This window comes from Macaca mulatta, chromosome 8, assembly GCF_049350105.2.
Source record: "Macaca mulatta isolate MMU2019108-1 chromosome 8, T2T-MMU8v2.0, whole genome shotgun sequence".
Taxonomy (NCBI): domain Eukaryota; kingdom Metazoa; phylum Chordata; class Mammalia; order Primates; family Cercopithecidae; genus Macaca; species Macaca mulatta.
Window position 1 is genome coordinate 85,950,373 of NC_133413.1, and position 18,729 is coordinate 85,969,101.

At 40.2% G+C, this 18,729-nt stretch overlaps 1 protein-coding gene across 6 annotated transcripts in view; it reads left to right on the forward strand.

Moving 5' to 3' along the window:
• The first annotated feature begins 8,862 nt into the window (after positions 1-8,862).
• HNF4G (hepatocyte nuclear factor 4 gamma) overlaps positions 8,863-18,729 on the forward strand; it is a 157,377-nt gene continuing 147,510 nt past the window's right edge. For 3 of the 6 annotated variants that reach the window (XM_077942841.1, XM_015145597.3, XM_077942838.1), the window contains exon 1: positions 8,863-9,180. The gene's annotated coding sequence lies outside the window, so the exon portion shown is untranslated. Of the gene's footprint in view, positions 9,181-9,331; positions 9,396-18,729 lie in introns of those variants that run through there. The other 3 variants (XM_077942845.1, XM_077942839.1, XM_077942843.1) reach the window with 3 other exon arrangements.

Genomic DNA, 18,729 nt, shown 5'->3' on the forward strand with positions numbered 1-18,729 from the left:
CATGTCCTTATTGGATTTACCAATCAGGAAGCCACTAAGGCCCTTTCTGAGAGCAGAGTCCCTGGAGTGGAACCAGCTAAAGCCGGATTATGGTGGGTGGAAGAGTGAATGAAAGGTGTTGATAAGGAGACCATAAGTCGACTTGGCTAGTGAATCTTGGCTGCAAAGGACAAAAAAATAGGGCAATACCAGAAGGAGACAGAGTAGAGAGGAAATTTTGCTTTTGCTTTTTAAAAATGTTTTAGTTCGTTGGTAAGACTTGAACCTATTTATAGCCTGCAGGGAAGAAACTATTGGAGGGGGAGAGTGTGAAGATATAAGAAAAAGAAATACTGTAATTGGTAGAACAAGGCCAGGCATAGGCAGGAAGGGATGGAATGAAGAACACAGGTGGACGGATTAACCATAAATAGGAGTTGAATCTCTTCTTCCTGTGAGAGCATCAATATTTCTTCCTGAGAAGGGGAAGGTGCACTTAGATCTACATGGATACACAAGAGAGATACAAAGGGCCTGACTGCTGTAGTTTCAGCTTTTATCTGCTGTGTGATCTTGATTGGAGGCATGTAAGAGATCAGGAAGGCAGAACAAGTGGTTTCTCGTGTCAAACCATGGCAGGAATCCCGCGCCAGCTGCTGTCAGCTTTTGAAAATACTCACTACTCATAAATTAATACCTACATGCTACAGTGTTACTTAATTAGTCATCGTTAATATTTCAAATATTCTGAATTACAACAAAGCAAAAACATATTGCATCAGAGATTGATCATTCACCTATAGTTTCTAAAATGAGCAATATGCTTCTGGAAGAGAAGTCTTGTTCTCATGACACAATTACTGAGGAATCTGAATACATTTAACCAGCTTAGGTTTATACAGTCACTGTCCTGAAAAGAGGGTAATATTTTCTGTAATTAGGTAATACAAAAATATGTTCAGAACACACTTACATTTTGTTTTGTAAATAAAATAAAATTGGAAATTAGAATGAGGCAAAGTGGAAAAATAATTGAGATGATGAGGCCAGCTAAGTTCAGGGACAAATTTTTGGCAGTATGTTGGAGGGCTTTTCAAGAACTGTTTGCAGTAGCATGGGTAACTTTATTACTTGAAATTAAAATACAGAGGGGCATAGACTCTAGAATCAATTTATAATAAAGATTTGAATGACAGTGGTCAAAAATTATACTAAATAGATGAGATGAGTGAATATATTTTTTGCTTTTTACATATATTTTTCTTAGTACTTGATTTTTATAATTAGTGTTAATTAACTGATTTTTTTTTCTTTTCATTTGGATGTCTGATATATTACAGACCATGTGCCTTCAAGCAAATGCTTCTTTGGGATGTATCTTGTATCTCTTTTATTTTTTTATATTTATTTATTTATTTTTTTGAGATGGAGTCTTGTTGTGTCCCTCAGACTCCTTTAGCCCATAACTTGAATTGCAGTGATGTCTTTTTGCCTCTTTTGTTTATGGGAGGCAGCATGATATGAAAGGTGCACGCCACCCTCGCCACCCTCGGCTCTGGAACCTTATCATCTCTGACCTACCAGTTTCATGACTTCCTGATTCCTCAGCTTCCAGGATCGCTAGTAAAATGGTGTTTACAATATAGATCTTCTAGGGTTTTTGTAAGTACTCAATGTGTTAACTACTTAAAATCCCATAAAATATTCCTGGCATATTAAAAGCACCCTTAAAATAAAAAATGTCAGCTATCATTAAAATATAGTGATGATTTTTTAATGGTCGTTTCATCAGTAAGACTTCTACATATGTCAAATATTTTATAATGTGAACTTCAACAAAAAGTAGTTTTCAGTTGCCCTACCAAGTAGATTTTTACTCGTTTTTGATGAGGTTGTCCCTAGGTATCCATGGGTGATTGCTTCTAGGACTTCCTGAAGATGCCAAGATCTGAGAATATTCATCTCTAATATAAAATGGTATAGGCTGGGTGCAGTGGCTCAAGCCTGTAATCCCAGCACTTTGGGAGGCAGAGGCCAGTGGATCACAAGGTCAAGAGATCGAGACCATCCTGGCCAACATGGTGAAACCCTGTCTCTACTAAAAATAAAAAAATTAGCTGGGGGTGGTGGCCCATGCCTGTAATCCCAGCTACTGGGGAGGCTGAGGCAGGAGAATCACTTGAACCCGGGAAGTGGAGGTCCCAGTGAGCTGAAATCATGCCACTGTACTCCAGCCTGGTGACAGAGTGAAACTCCATCTCAAAAAAAAAAAAAAAGAAAAAGAAAAAGAAAAGGTGTAGTATTTGCATATCACCTAAGTATTAATACATCCTCCAGTATACTTTAAATCATTTCTACATTACTTATAGTACTTAATTTAATGCAAATATTATATAAATAGTTATATTGTTTAGGGAATAAGACAACAAAAAAGGTTTGTAAATCTTCAGTACAGATGCAACCATTCATTTTTTTTCCCCAAATATTTTCTGCCAAGTGCGATGGCTCATGCCACCAGCACTTTGTGAGGCCGAGATGGGTGGATTGCTTGAGCTCAGGAATTCAAAACTAGCCTGGGCAATCATGGTGAAACCCAGCGTCTACTAAAAACACAAAATTTAGCTGGGCATTGTGGTGCATGCCTGTAGTCCCAGCTGCTTGAGAGGCTGAGGTGGTAGGATTGCTTGAGCCTAGGAGACAGAGGTTTCAATGAGCCAAGGTGCACCACTGCACTCCAGCCTGGGCGACAGAGGGAGACCGTCTTAAACAAATATATATATATATGTGTGTATATATACATATATATTCAATCCTCGGTGTGTTGAATCCAGGGATGCAGAACCAACTGTATTTGATGTGGTCTAATTTTGAAGGAGTATAAAACTTATAGCAAGGTATCAAAAGCAAGCATGTGAGTGTGTAAGTATAATCAACTCCATCTTTCTTTGCTGCTGCTGCTGTTCCTTCTCCTTTTCATCCTCCTTTTCTCCTTCTTTTTGCGAAAATGAGAGATGGCTTTGTGCACGCGTTTTCAGAGTCCAAACAGGAAGTAGGTACCTCTTGGCTGTTTTTTGAATTATTGAAATTTGCATATCAACTGGATCCAAAGCTGATAGAGAATTTGATCCATAAAAAGACAAATAGCATAAAATTTATATGAAGATATTTAGAAGAAAAACTAGTATATAATAAATTGATGATCTGAGTGAAGATCAGTAACCTTAATGATTAATACATACAAAAGGAAATGAAATAAATTGAATGATTATGTTATAACACTCCCTAGTGCAATAGTGTGTTTCTTTCACTTTAGCTTTAATTTTACATTTTTCTTTCATTTCTTATACTTGTTTTGGTTTGTAAATAAGAAAACAACTAGACTCAGAGGCTTTGGAGGATACCTAGAATCTGTATTTTCTCTTATGCCCACTAGATGGCAGGTATAGGATTCTGAATGCTTTTCAGGAGCTATGTGTCACCTATTTTTTTTTTTTTTTTTTTAAAGCTCACTGTAATTGCATTCATGTAAAGTTCAAAAATAGTCAAAGCTAATTGGGTTAGAAGTCAGGATAGTGGCTACCTTCGGAAGAAGGTAGTGACTGGGAAGGTTTATGGAGTACTGGAAATATCCTATTTATTTTACTTTTAAATTCATTTATTTTTTAATTGACATATAACATTGTATGTATTTATTATATACAACATAATGTGTTGAAGTATATAAACATTGTGGAATTGTTAAGCCTAGCTAATTAACAAATGCATTACCTCACATAGTTATCATATTTGTGAGGGGAATACTTAACATCCACTCTCTTGGCATTTTTTAAAAGTACAATACCTTGTCCTTAAATATGGCCTCCATGTTGTGCAATAGATCTCTTGAACTTATTTTGTCACCTATTCTTATTTGCAGCACTAGACGAGAAAACCAGTTTTGTTCAAAGCACAACATTTTAGAAATCAATCATTTTATCTTCAGCCCCCTCCCCCAGTCTCCTACATAGATCCTAAAAAACAAACAAACAAAAAAAGGACTGGTAAAACTGGTCAAGGAAGATAGGGTTTCTAATAAGGCTTTTAAGTATTTTCATACAATACACTCATTTTCCGTCTTTTTCCTTTCTCCTTTGGACACATACGATCCAAAATGTGGTGTAGTCTCTGTGTAATCTCAGTGCTTTTATTTTCTCACAGTGGAAACATCCCTGTTGCCCAATTGCAAGGGTCAGAGAGAGAGTACATTGTAAATTGTTCGTCGATTTACTTTGTTTTCTTTGTGAAAAAAAAAAAGAGTAGGAAATTGGGGAATTTTAAATAGTTCTTTCCTTGTTTCTCACCATTTTGTTTAAAGTTTTTCTTTTTCTTTTCTTTTCTTTTTTTTTTTCCTTGCTTGAAATACAGCTGAAATAACTGAGTTTTCTACTTGAAACGTGTGTGCCTTTCCACTGAGGGGCCAAGGCCCTGGAAATGTAAAGGGCCAATCTTTGTTACAGAGGGGTTCATTGCAGTGAAGGGCGGGTTCTGCAAAGACAAACAGGTCTCATAGATAGTTGCCAAGGACACCGAATACATCTTTGCATTACACCTTGAACTAGCGTGCTCGTATCACCTGTTTTTATTGCATGCACTATAAATGACTGTAAAAGTTTGCAAATCTTGTAGAGACCTTGGCAATCAATACTTCAGCAGGAAATCTACAAAGAGGCGGGTGGGAAGAGAAGTGATCCAACTTACTAGTTTGCCTATTTGGTACAAGAACCATACCTTGACATTGAGAATTAATAAGTGTGTTCGATTTTCACGGTGTCTCAGTCAGACGTGTAACATACGCAGAGTAGTTTCAATTTAGACGCTCAATTTGAAATCTTGGCTTTGCATTTTTATTAACAGGTAACGGAGTCTGGGAACATTCCTTGGCCTTCCTTAATCTAAACTTACTCTGGGTGCTTCTGATCTGTGACTTGAGTGCAAAATAAAGACTAATTTTTATCTGGGTCAATGTGGGGCCAAGTAGGGTGGCCAGTCCTGAAGACCACGCCTGCAGCTTTAGTGTTTTCAAATGTCTAACCACCAAACGGGTCATGCAAGTGTATGGACTGTTTTCTTTTCTTTTTGGAGTCTGCACAGTGATGGTAGGACTGGGAGTACTAATCAATCCCTGTGCCACGTTCAATCGGTCTGTTCTACTGATTTTTATTGTTGTTCTTGTTTCACCGTGTTAAATTTAAGTGTTTAAGAAGTGGACGCCCCGTGGAAAGCCCGACAAATCAAACAGCAGAGGAGGGTACCAAAGTCCCGGGGTCCCAGTTACAGTCTGCTATTGCTCTAGGCCCAGCAGGGGTGGACGTCGTTGAAGGCTACGGTGCAGGTCGGAGAAGATGAAATGGCCTCGCATCCCCTTTCCCGGAGGCTCGAGTCGGCAGATTTAGAGCTCCGACAATCTGTGCCCTCGCTTTGGACTGCGCCAGGGAGCAAAAAACCTGTGCTTTTTTGAAAGAGGCCGGGGCAACAAGGTAGAGAGCCGCAGCCAGAAGCAGCCCCGGGCCATAAACCCGAGGCCTGGATGGCTTAAGGCTGAAACCGCCCCCGCCCCCACCCTCACCCTGCTGGCCGAGCCCTCCCCCCTCCTAGCCACAGTGACCGGAATCCCAGCCTCCCCTTCTGATGCATAAAACATTCAGTGGCCTCCAGGGAGTTTTTGAAATTCTGGCGGAGGCTGCTTTATCCGTTGTTTCGCCCCCTGGGTCAAACACTGGTCCATTGGGTGAGTTGGAGGAGCGATTAGCTCAGCTATGGACTAAATTTAACCTGAGTCCCGGTGGCCGCGTCCCGCCCGCGGTCCTTTCCATACGAGTGGCTTTGAAGGTGTCACTGAGCTGTGCCCAAATCTAGAAAAGAATGGGAGGGGAACTGCATGAGCTTTTAAATTTTCTTCCTTTTCCCCTCTCTTCCTGCGTGTAAACTCGGGTAAAGGTGGGCGGTAATCCCCACTAATTGAGCCCGCGTGGGGAGGTAGCGACTCCGGCGTGGGTGCCACAGCGGTCGCGAAATATCGGGTTCTGAACCCGGTCAGCAGGGGTGGCAGCGGCCCTAGCAGCACCTAGGCAGGAAGAGGACACCTCCCGTTCGCGTTTGGTGATGGTTTCATGTGCCAGGACATGGGCGCGGAGTTGCCCTCGGAAATAGGGTCTCTGGATGCTGAAATCATAAAGACGTTTTCCCTGAGGTTGTGCGCACCGGCCCGCACCCTCCCTACTTCCTGAGCCCTCTGCCTGAGGCCACTGCTTTTAATTAATAGTATCAGAACGGTTCGTGGGAGAACCTGAAGTTCTTATCAAGACAATCTTGGTGGCGTAGGGAAGCGCGAGAGTGGGGGTGAGGGGGTAGGGGGTGGGAGGAATGGTGTAAAAAAGATTAAATACCAAAGAGAAAAGGAAAAGTACAGGCTAAACGAGACATTTAATAGAAAAGTGAAGTAAAGGATTTTTGACGCCACATTTTGTGTATTTAGTTTTAGGTTAAAAGAGCAGATGCAACATAAATATATATGTGTATAATTTCCCCCAAACCACTGACTAGCGAAATGGAACATTGTATCTGCTGAGAACCTTTCCCTGAAAAATTATCCTGAGCCTTTCTTCTCATTGTTGTCCAACCCCCCCACCCCCAAGCATCAGGGGACGACTCTCCATAGAGCACATTTTTCATCTTCAGCAGCTTAAAGCCATGCCATGGAGAATCGTAATAAATTAGTTTCAGGAACAATATAAGTGATGCTGTAAAGCTTGGTCGTGTAGCATTGGTTTATCTAGTAAAAACCGCCAAGCTCCAGAGTGGAGTCAAATCCTTGTCCCTTCTTCTAGTTCTTAACGTCGTTTATTTATTCATTCATCCATTCATTCATCTGAAACCCCTTCTTCTTGCTCCTGACACAGAATGGTTGGCAGTGTTACCTAAACTCTTCTCAGGGGTTTTTAAAAATTGAACAAATGCAATGTTTTTCTTAGATAATAATAAGACTTCACAGAGTTTAATTTCTTGAATGCATGACTGTTTTTCTCATTATTGAAAATCCTCGTGTTGACAAATTTTGTCACAAAAGTTCTACATATTGTGTCAAAATAATTTTGTACACAGAACATATGACTATTTCCTGGTAGATCAGCTATTCTACCACATACCAGTAATGAATTAATTATTCAAAACCCAACCCACTTACATCGCGGATTAACAGTGGAATAAACTGAGACTATTGAATTAAAATATTATTTCTCTGCTGAGAACAAGAGATGTCAGGTGTCATTAAAGCTTCTGTGAATGAGGATGAAGAACTTGTCTCCAGACTTTGTGTTTTATGGAAACTATACATTTACATTTTGGCATAGAATAAAACAACCTTCATTCTCCAAGTATCTGGAAATATTTTTAAAGAGAATGTCCACAGGTGATCTGTAAACAACACACCTATGAAAGATTTGCATAATAAATATAACCCGTTAATTGTAACTCTTCTGCCTCTCCCGTGTCTGGATGGTTTCCCATGAGCGATATGAACAGAGGCCACTTTTTTGACACGGTTTGCAAACCGCGTGGGCAACAAGCAACCAAAGAATGTGTTTTGTTCAAAAAGGTCGATTTATAGAAAAATAGTATATGATCTCTCCCCTTTGTCCTCATTTCTAAAACAGCCAACAACTTGTTTTTCAAAGAACCTTTCAGCAAGATATTCGGAAGGAGGAAACTGAGAAACTTTAGTAAATCCGATCTAAAAAGAAAAAGAAGAAACACCTAGCTCTTTGATCTCCCTGGCATTGTTATTACAGCCTTAAAATATCAGCCAACCCTCTGGTAGGAAAAGAAAAATCTTACGGATTAAGTAACTATTTATCTCATGATGATAATTACTTGTTTGACCTGAAGTCACTCATTCCTGAAACCACGAAGTTAAATTGTTGAGATGTTTTTAAAAGCCGGCTCCCTGACTGTATTGCTTGTGAACAAATGCCTGACCAAGAAGATCAGCGCATCTGGGATGGGTCTGAGCCCCACTTATGCAAGTCCAAAGCTAAAGGGTATGGGAGGGAGAAAGGGAAGTTTTCCATCAAATACATATGTAAAGAGGTACTTAAAGACTAAAACCACAGGTAGCTGGCACGGATGGGAACGGAAAACCATTCCCCCTCCTCTTCCCAGAACTCTTGCCGAGCTAGGTGGTCAGGAGCGTCATGGTAGAATATAACCCCAGAGGCCCAACGTGCAGTTTGAAGAAACGGTGGGGGCTTCCCCTAGTGGTGTGGCTTCAGAGCTGCCCCTAGGAACCCATTTAATTCCCTTTAAAGATACTTCCAGCCGTTTCTGGACCTCATGAGCTCAGGATGAAATCGGCATTCTAGGGTCAGCAGGCTTCCCCCTGCTACCGCGCGTCCAAAAGCACTTCCACAAGCCAGGGTTGACATCGCCCAAGACGAGGCGTGACCCGGGGCGGGGGAGGGGACTTAGCACGAGTCGAGTGAAGGATGCCCTGGCCTCGGGCTCCAGGCGCGGACCCTCGGGGGCTCCCCAGGGTGTAGGAGGCGGAGAGCGATCCGCTCCAGTCCAGAGCGGTGCAGCGCGGGGCGCCTCGCCCGGATGGTGGAGATTCCGGCAGTGGCGGCGGCAGTCACCGCCTGGGCCCCGCGAAGGCCCGAGAGAGCCACTGCGGTCTCGGGAGACCGGGCTTTGAGACTTGCTGGCCCGACCGCCAGTCGCCCTGGGGCCTTGGGAACAGGGAAATGCGCGCGCCGAGGCGGTGGCGGCCTCGCTGCTTTCAGTTTTCATTGAGTCTACTGGTTACTGTTTAACGTCCCCACCCACGTTTCAGTTTGTTTAGTAAATCGATCGGACTGTGAGAGTCAGGCCGCTGCCCTGTCGCCATTGAGCAAAGCTAATATTCTCCCAGCATATGGTCTAAAATATTTGCTAGAGATCGGGAAAAACAAACAAACAAACAAACAACAACAAAATCCTTAAGCTTCCTCTCCCAAGTCCCCTCAGCCCCACCCCCACTTCCCACCTCCTGGCTTTCAGCAAACTTCCCAGCCTGGGAAAAGTGCGGCGCGGGACAGCGCGGCGGGGTGGGTGGGGGACCTGATGCCAGGAGATGCGGCGGCGGCCGCGCGGCTGACTGCGACTCGGGAGCTCCGGGAGCGGCCCGCGCAGGTAAGTTTCTCCGCCGCCGCCCGGGGCCCGGGCTGGCCGCAGCGCACTGCCCCGGCTGCTGCCGGGCGGGAGGAGCCTCGATTCCCCTCGGGCGGCCGAAGGAGGGGCTGAGCCCTAGGACCCCTAGGCCGGTCCGTGTGGAAAGCAGATGCCCCAAGGCCTCGCCCAGGCTGCGCTGGAGGGAAGAAGGCGCTGGAGGGAAGAAGGCGCTGGAGGTGGGGCAGCAGGGAGTAGGGGGAGCGGGGAAGTGAAAGATGCCAGTCCTTCACCTTAGAAAAGAAAGAAAGAGAGAAGGGAGGAGAGAAATAGAGATAGAGAGAGCTGTATTTGTATTTGTTTGGGTGCAAAGAAAGCTTTGGTGGCTGTAGCGGGTCATGTGATTCCCAGGTCTCTAGGGGGTCTTCCGTGTAAGTACTTCTGTGGCCTGAGGCAAGTCCAGAACAAATGGATGTTCATGGACCCTGGAGGTCTGTGGGGAGGTGCTTGGTCCTGCAGCATCACCCCTTGCATGGCCTTCGCTCAAGTCTCAGCTTCCATCCGTCTCTCATGGACAAATTTTGGGAGTCGGCATCTGCTGGTGATGCCGTTGGGGGATACTTTAAATATAATATTGAGACCTTCCTAGCTAACTTTGGGATGACATGTCCTTTGGAAGCTTAGTTAACAACGTGCCAGTTAAGCAATAACCGTTCTGTGTCTAACTGAAATAAGCCAGCACGTGATAAGATCTTAGAATGGAACATATGTGCTTCATACCTGATGATCTGTGCTTATAAATCTTGCTCTGAACTGAGTCAAAGCACTGCTCCAACAAGCAAAACAATCAGCATGAGTTTTCACTTGCGGGCAAGGGCAAGAGAATACAGAATCCAGAAGCTCAAAAGTGAATGGGACGTCCTGGAAACTAAATACTCATTGAGAGCACCATTTCCTGGTTTTGTTTTTGTTAGTTTCTTCTGCTTTCTCGTTCATTTTACAGGTTTCTCTTCTCCCTTTAGAGGCGGTTATTTGTCCTTAAACTGTTCTTCCTGTCTAGCTGTCACCGTTTTTCCATAGGAGTCCTCCTGTCCCCACCTCCTCACCACCACTCCCTCTCTTTTCATGTCCTGTGGACACTCTCATTCAGGCCACCTGATCTGCTGTGTGGTTGAAGTAGGTGAACAAGTAGTGTTGGGCTCTTTCCTGGTATCATTTGAAGGTGTGGCAAGGAGAGGGAGGTGGTGGTGAGTGTTGGTAAACTGCTCATTTTTCACTTTTCAAAATGGAGTGGAAAATTGAGAGCTGTTTGTCTTCCCATTTCTCCTGAGCTCCAGTTATGGGCGTGCAAATAAGGACATTTTTCCAACATGCTTTATGAAGGTTCAACCCTTTTACTAAAGTGTGTTTATTAAGATCTCACAAATATTGCATTCTTTAATCACGATTATAGGCATATGGGATAGCGCAAATTTAGGGATTGCTAAGATTTTAAAAAAACATACTCCTTATGCAAATAATAAGTATTTGTTTTTGAGTGCCTTGTTTTTTGTTTTTGTTTTTTCCAAGATGAAGTCTTGCTCTGTCACCCAGGCTAGAGTGTAGTGGCACAATCTCAGCTCACTGCAACCTCTGCCTCCCCGGTTCAGCCTCCAGAGTAGCTGGGATTACAGGCACCCACCACCACGCCCGGCTAATTTTTGTATTTTTAGTAAAGATGGGGTTTCACCATGTTGGCCAGGCTGGTCTTGAACTCCTGACCTCGTGATCTACTCGCCTTGGCCTCCCAAAGTGCTGGGATTGTAGGCGTGAGCCACCACAACCGACCTGTTTTTATTTATTTTAAATTCTTGTTTTTTCTATGAATTCTGAAGGTAATATTTTCTCATAAAACAACATCAAAATTGTAGTAAAACATAAAAACAGCCCCCCTCCTCCATGTATATGTAACTTCTGTTGATGTTTGGGTTTGTATTTCTCTAATCTCCATGTGTATAACACAGAAATTTTTCTTTTATTGTTTTAAAATTTGAATAATGGTTCATATCATACTAGTATTCTGAAATTTATTTTTCTTTAATATTTTTCAAATGCTTATCTGTCAATATATACAGATTTTTTTTTAAATGTGTCTACCTAAGGTAACCAGCCAATGTCCCTCAGAATATTCACTTGGATTTTTCAATTCTAAGTATTACAAACAATGATGTGAATATCTACGTGCATTATCTTTGCATGGATACTGTTGAATATTTATTCTGAGAAGAGAATTGCTGGCACCAGGGAGATGTTTGATAGATATTGCCAAGAGCCTTTCTAAACACCCACAGTATATTTATTGTACCATGCTTGCCAACACTTGATAATAATGACTTATTTAGAATGTTGTCAATCTATTGTTGAAAAATTGATTCCTCATTGTTGGGAATTGTATAAACCAGTCCCAGAACATCTGACTTGGGGATTTTGGGAATTTCGCTTTAAAAATATAATAAAATGGGAATGGAATTAAATACACTTGAATATACCACCTTATTCTGAGCTTGTAAAAGAATCTACTGCATTTGTTGCTAACTATCCATTTACTGAATGGCTGGAGATACTGACACATGATAAGTGAGCATTTCTAGATTGCAAACATGGTCCACAGGTTGCAGTTGTAATTTTGTGGTTTGTACCTACATGTTTGCCCCCTTCCTAAGAGAAGATTCACACCCCTAGGACAAAAGTATGATTTTAAATGAGGTCTTATCACTCTGGATCCTTTAAAAAGTTATCCATGCAAATGAAACAACTGGGAATGTTGTTGAAACAAACGCAGCCTTGCGATTACTTCTCTCCACCCTCCTCAAAGGTATTTATACCTATTGGTGTCAGTCCTGACACTCATATACAGACATAAGGAACTCTGCAAATATGGCTTACTCTTATTCTTATGTTTTAAAGAACACACACACACACACACACACACACATATACACACATACACATATATAGATAAGGTAATTCTTATGGAATACTTAATATGCACTAGGTACTATTGTAGGCAATGTATATGCTTTTTGCTTTTTAGATTCTTATAACAATCTTATGCCATTCATATGAACAGTCTTCCTACTTTACAGATGGGAAAAGTGAACCAGAGATAAATGAAATAACTTGACTAAGGTTACACATTTACACGGGATAGAGTTGCGGATTCAAATGCAGGCACATCGACTCTAGGTCGTGAACAGAACCATGGCTGCTCCATGTTCTCATTGAGTTGCTCACTGCACAGAGGTGCCTAACTGAGCAGAGGAAGGGTTGAAACCTTGACACTACCCACAAGCCAAGCCATGTCCCTTTGCTTTTGGCTAAATATTCCCTGGGGAAGACACTTTTCTAGGCCACAAAATATCTGTAAGAGGTATCAGCACCCTTCCTGCTGTTGGATAATTTGTAGGAGCTATACAGAGCTATTTGTTTCCATATGTATCTTTGTAACTCAATACTATTTTACCCACTCATTATGGGTAGACCTTAAATAACAGATCTGCCTTGTTGCCTGTTCTTCCCTACCTTATATTTTAAAATGTGTTGATAGAGTATGCTCTTTACATGATAGAATTAGCTGATAACATCTGATGTTCCCCTGAAAAGCTTTCATTTTTATCAAGATGGTTTCCTGGAAATCGAATAGGGAGTTCATTTTTTTCTCTTTGTGTAACACTCAACATTTTGAAGAACATGAAGGTCTTTGAGGATGACCAGCTTCATGGGAAGTTCTGTGGTGTATAAGTCACAAGGGCAGGCCTTGTGGTCAGATGGCAAGGTTTACATCCCAGCCCAGTTTTTCACTAAATGCGAAGGGAGGGGGAGCTTCGGCAACTTATCCTCTTTGAGGTCCAATTTCCTCATTTTTGAAATGTTTGCAATTATAATACCTGTGTCATAGAATTGGTAGGGTAATTATATATGCTAATCCATGGGAAACATTTAGAACAGTGCCTGGCACATTGAGTACCAGGTATGTGTTCTGTGTTGCTGTTCTTATGATAGAGTGAGATAATGCATCTAAAGCACTGCTTGACTTGTTGTAAGTTCTTAATAGGTGTCACTTGTTTTTATTGATCTTCTCTCTAGAGATTATTATATTTATATACACAAAGTACTTATAACTTCAGAAAATTGTGGACCCCTGGAAACCTGTCCAAACCCTCTAATAGGCCTTGGAGATGTATTGATGAATAAGAAAGAGAGTCTCTAATTTCTTGGAGCATACAGCTAAGCAGTGTAGAGAAAAATCACACCACGTATAGTTCAATGGCTGGAACATTGGCTTTGGAGTCATTCCCACCTGTGTGCAGATCTCAGTTCTGCCCCTTGTCAGTTGTGTATCCCAGAGCAAGTCATTTAATGTTTCTTCAGATTAAATAGCTATGAAATGAGAAAATAGTTCTTACTCTCAAAGTACATGTGGATAAATTCTTGCATTATTTAAATCAAGCATTTTATCTGTTGAATGTTTGACACTCCGTACACTCTATTTCAGTAGAGAAGAATCATATTTATAAAGGATAACAAAAAGTTGACAAGAAATCTAGACAGTTTTTCCCCATCTAATTTAAAAGTATCATTATTTAATAGTAGGATATCATTTAAAAGTATGATATCAACTGGACCTGACAATTTAATGTTTTAAATATTTTGAATCTTTGCTCCCTTGGGCTTAGGCACTGTCTTGTGCGTTGCTTACGCTCTTGGCTGACTGAAGATTATGGACTGTGTTTCAAATTTTTTTTTTTTTTTGCATTTTCTTATTTCAGACATCATAGTTATAGGTTTCAAATAAAGTTAATACACATTACTTTAGCAGAAATTAAGTTATAGGCTCTGTACACAGTACCTGGAATACAAATATAAGTAAAGCAATGTCTCTACCCACAAACAGTAATAATCTACCTTGAAGACAAACATAAGGTGACACTATTATATTGGGATAATAAATAATTATAATTAGTATAATACCATGGAAAACAGAAGCAAAAAAGGATACTTTTAGCTTGAGTAGCCTGGAGATATATCAGGGAAGTGTTAATGACTTCTGATGAGAACTTGCTGAGTAGCGAAGAATTAGAAAAGTATTTGGGGCAGAGGAGATTGCACTTGGAGTAGGAATAGTGGCAAGACATGAAGTGGGGAAGGAACACTGGGCCAGATTCTAACAATATTGAATGTAGTAACAAGGATTGGACGATGTCTGCTAGGCACTGGGAAGCCATCAAAATCTTTAAGCAGGTTGAGTTAAGATTTTCTTTTTTTTTTAAAAAGATTGACTGGCAGCATTTTGGAAAATAGATTAAAGACAGAAAGAAAGGGAGAGGAGAGGAGGACAGGAGAGAGCAGGGGAGGGGAGGGGGAGGGGACAGGAGGGGAGGGGAGGGGAGAGGATTAGTAAGAACTTGTAAGCAATTGTCCAGTGGCAATGAAGATGAGAAAGGATTAGAATCTGTAGGTTTCAAAGGTATTTAAACTGAATTGAACGATTACAGAATATGTAAGATGAAGGGGTGAGAGAGATTGAAACTGACTTACATTTCTATATTTCTCAGCAATGACTGAGAAACAACCCTTTCCTAAGATTCTCCTGTCTGACTAGGGATATCTATTAAAAAAAAATTATTGGCTGAGTGTGGTGGCTCATGCCTGTAATCCTAGCACTTTGGGAGACTGAGGCAGGTGGATCACTTGAGGTCAGGAGTTTGAAACCAGTTTGGCCAACATGGTGAAACCCCACAAAAAAATTAGAGTGGGCATGGTGGCGGGCGCCTGTAATTTCAGCTACTTGGGAGGCTGAGGCAGGAGAATTGCTTGAACCTATGAGGTGGAGATTGCCGTAAGCTGAGATTGTGCCATTACACTCCAGCCTGGGTGGCGAAGAGAGACTTTGTCTCAAAAAATTAAAAAAAAAAAAAATTAAAAATTTATTATTCAACATGCTAAGTATAATTGTTGAGTCCTGGGGAACTATTATTCAAACCTAGTAAAAAGCCCACTCACTTTTCCTGGAGTAGGTTAATTAAGTGATTAAATGTAAAATCTTTATTTTTAAGTCAGATTTATTGCGATATAATTTGCCATCAGTAAAATCCCTTTTAATGCATGTGTTTCAGTGAGTTTTGAAAAAGGTATGTAGTTTTGTAACCATTACCACAATGAAGATAAAGAATATTTCTGCGCCCATCTCCCTCAAACTCCCTGTGCCCTTTTGTCATTTTTCCCTTCCACTACACCCCAGGCAACCACAGATCTGATTTCTGTCATTAATGTTGCCTTTTCCAGGATAATATATAAATGGAGTCATACAGTATGTACCCTTTTATGTCTTTTTTTTTTTAACTTAGCATAATTATTTTGAGATTCATTCATCTTATTGTGTGCATCAGGAGTTTACTCCTTTGGGGGAGAAAAAAACCCTTGGATTTATGCGATATTATTGACATACCATAAACTGCATATATTTAAAGTGTACAATTTGAGAAGTTTTGATATATGCGTATACCCATGAAATCACCACAGTAAAGATAGTGAATATAGCCAACACCTCCAAAGGCTTTTTAAAGATCTTTTATACACTCTTTCTCCTGGTCCTTGCCATCCCCTCCTCCCCTGTAAATTCGTTTGCATTTTCTAGAATTTTATATCCACGGGGTCATGCAGTGTTATTTTGTGTCTGGCATATTTCACTCAGTGTAATTATTTTGAGATGTATTTATACGCTTGCATGTATGAATAGTTCTTTTTAAAAATATTTTTTGCTAAATAGCATAATGTTGTATAGATATTCTGCAATTTGTTTATTTGTTCACTTGATGAACATTTGGGTTGTTTCCAAGTTTTGACTATTACAAATAACACTGCTACGAACTTTCTTGTATCCAGTCTTGGTGTATACACTTACATTTGTCTTATATGATTACCTAGGAATAGAATGGTTGGGTCAAAGGCAAAGAGTTATCAAACCGGTTTCCAGAGTGGTTGTCCGATTTTACATTTCCACCAGTAGGGCTTGAGAATTCCAGTTTCTTTACATCCTAACCAACACTTGATATGATCAGTCTTCTAATTTTAGACATTCTAAAAGGTATGAGATATTTCATTGTGATTTTGATTTGTATTTCCCTAATGACTAATGATTCTGAACATCTTTTCACGAACTTATGTAACATAAATGATTATCTTTGGTGAAGCTTTATTCAAATCCTGTGCAGTCCCCTTCTTTTAAAACTGAATTGTTTGTTTTTTTTCATTATCAAGTTAGAAGAGTTCTATATATATTATAGATATCAGTCCTTTTTAAGATATGGGTTTTGAAAATATTTTCTCCCCACATGAATTTATTCTTGTACAATGGATAGGATTTGATCAACAGAAAAAGGGTAAAGGATATTATAATCATAAATGGGAATAACCTGTACAAATAAAAAAATAAAAAATTGGATTTACGAGGCCTCAATATGCAGTAAAATAGAAAAAGGTGATAGGAAATGAGTTTTCAAAAATAAAGATTAGCCTAAATATAAAGACCTATTTGTGTCATGCTATGGAATTTAGACTCTTTTGTGAGCACTAATTCTACTACAACAACAATACAACAACAATAGTTATACTAAGAATTGAGTGTTACAGTTTATATATTTTTTATATACACAGTCTATAGTGTTTCCCCTGCATTAGTTTACTTTAGTCTTGTGACAACTATGTGAAGGCACAGAGACTTGGAGCCATGTGAAGTCAATATCAAATATAGGTTTTTGGAGTTTAAGCCAATGCCTTTTCAACCAGTGCGTGCATGTGTGTGGGGGGGGGGCGTGGGGGGAGGTCATGCATGTGTAAATTTAATGGGGTGTGAGGAAAGAATGACAACTGGATTGGTCTACAAGGGCTCAGAAGGGCACTTTCCCAATAGGGCAGGAGACAGTGTCCTGCTGAGCTCTGGCAGGTGGTACAATAGGTTCTGATAAAGGTTAGGGTGTATAGCTGTACTTTAAAATGACAATTCACAGATATTACAGAACGGTTCACAAAAATTTCAAAATCTCAGAAGATATTTTAGATTCTGCGAATTATTTTTTAGTTGTCTTTTATTTGTAACCGGACTCTAGATAAAGTAAAATTATATGGGTCAATTTGTTAAGAAAAAATCATGTGATCAAGTTCTAGTCTTTATTTTTAATTTCATGATTTTTATTTTTAGTTTCTCATGGGAATTCAAAGAACTTACTTTTTCAAACACAGTCCTTTTGTTCAGTATATTCTGATTTCATTGTCTTGCTCAGGGCTCTGCCCTGACTTTTTTCTCCATACCGCTGACATGCAATTTGAACCTCAGATCAACTTCAGAAACTTGAATGAAAATTACCTGCTGAACAGGCTTATGATTTGGAAGTTTTCATTTTTTTCTTCAGTTTTTGAACTTACATTGAAGTTTTGAAATGTCCTGATTTGCTGTGTTTTCAAAATTTTCACCCATTTTTAACTCCTATAGATTCTTTTTATGGTAAAGTAACAGTGGCTTATAACCCAGAGAAATTGAAGTCTACTTGCAGGTGTGTGGCTTCGCCATATTAAAATGGTGTACCCGTATAAGGAAGGTAAAAATGATTTTAAAAGTAATTATGTTTAATATGCTAATACACATTACTGTATGTTATTTGTATATCTTTTGTGTGATCATTTCAAAATCAGTTTAAGAACTACTCATGTATTGTACAGCATGTCTATGTAGACTTCACATGGGATCTGCCATTTTCTCACAGATAAACCTAGAAGGCCTGAATTTCTTTCAAAATAAATTTGCAAAATCATTCTGTTTACATTCATATTACTTAATTTGTTTGGGATGATGAAAAACACATGCAGGTTTTGGAGTTAAATACACTTGATTCAAGCCTGCAGCTTTGAGCATGTGAGCATGTTAGCAAACTTCCTGGAGCTCTGCCTACCCACTTTACTGTACATTGTGAGACATAAATAAGATGGCATTTAAAGTGCTCAGCATAGAGTCTGGCAAAAGGTGGATGTACTTAATAAATGTTGTGATTGCTTGCTATCTTGACTCTTCTCTATATTAATATTTCTATATATTTATTCCGATTTCTGTAGGTTTGGTACACACACATACGAGCATGTGCATGCGCGTGCAAGTGTGCGTGCGCACGCACACACACACACACACTGCTGTGACTAGTCAGTGACTAGTCAACATTCTCTTATTTTTATTTTTTATAGATGAGGGTCACCCAGGCTGAAGTGCAGTGGTGTGATCATAGCTCACTGTAGCCTCAAACTCCTGGCCACAAGCCATCCTCCTGCCTCAGCCTTCTGAACAGCTGGGATTACAGGGAGTTAACATTTATTCAGTTTATATATGCTAGACACTAAGTGCTTCACATATATTAAATTGTTTAATTCTTTCAATAACTCTATAAGGTATAAGCTGTTGTTATCACCACTATGCTGCTGAGGAAACTGAGTCAAGGAGATGTTATGAATACCCTGTGAGACTAAACAACCAGTATAAGCATTAAA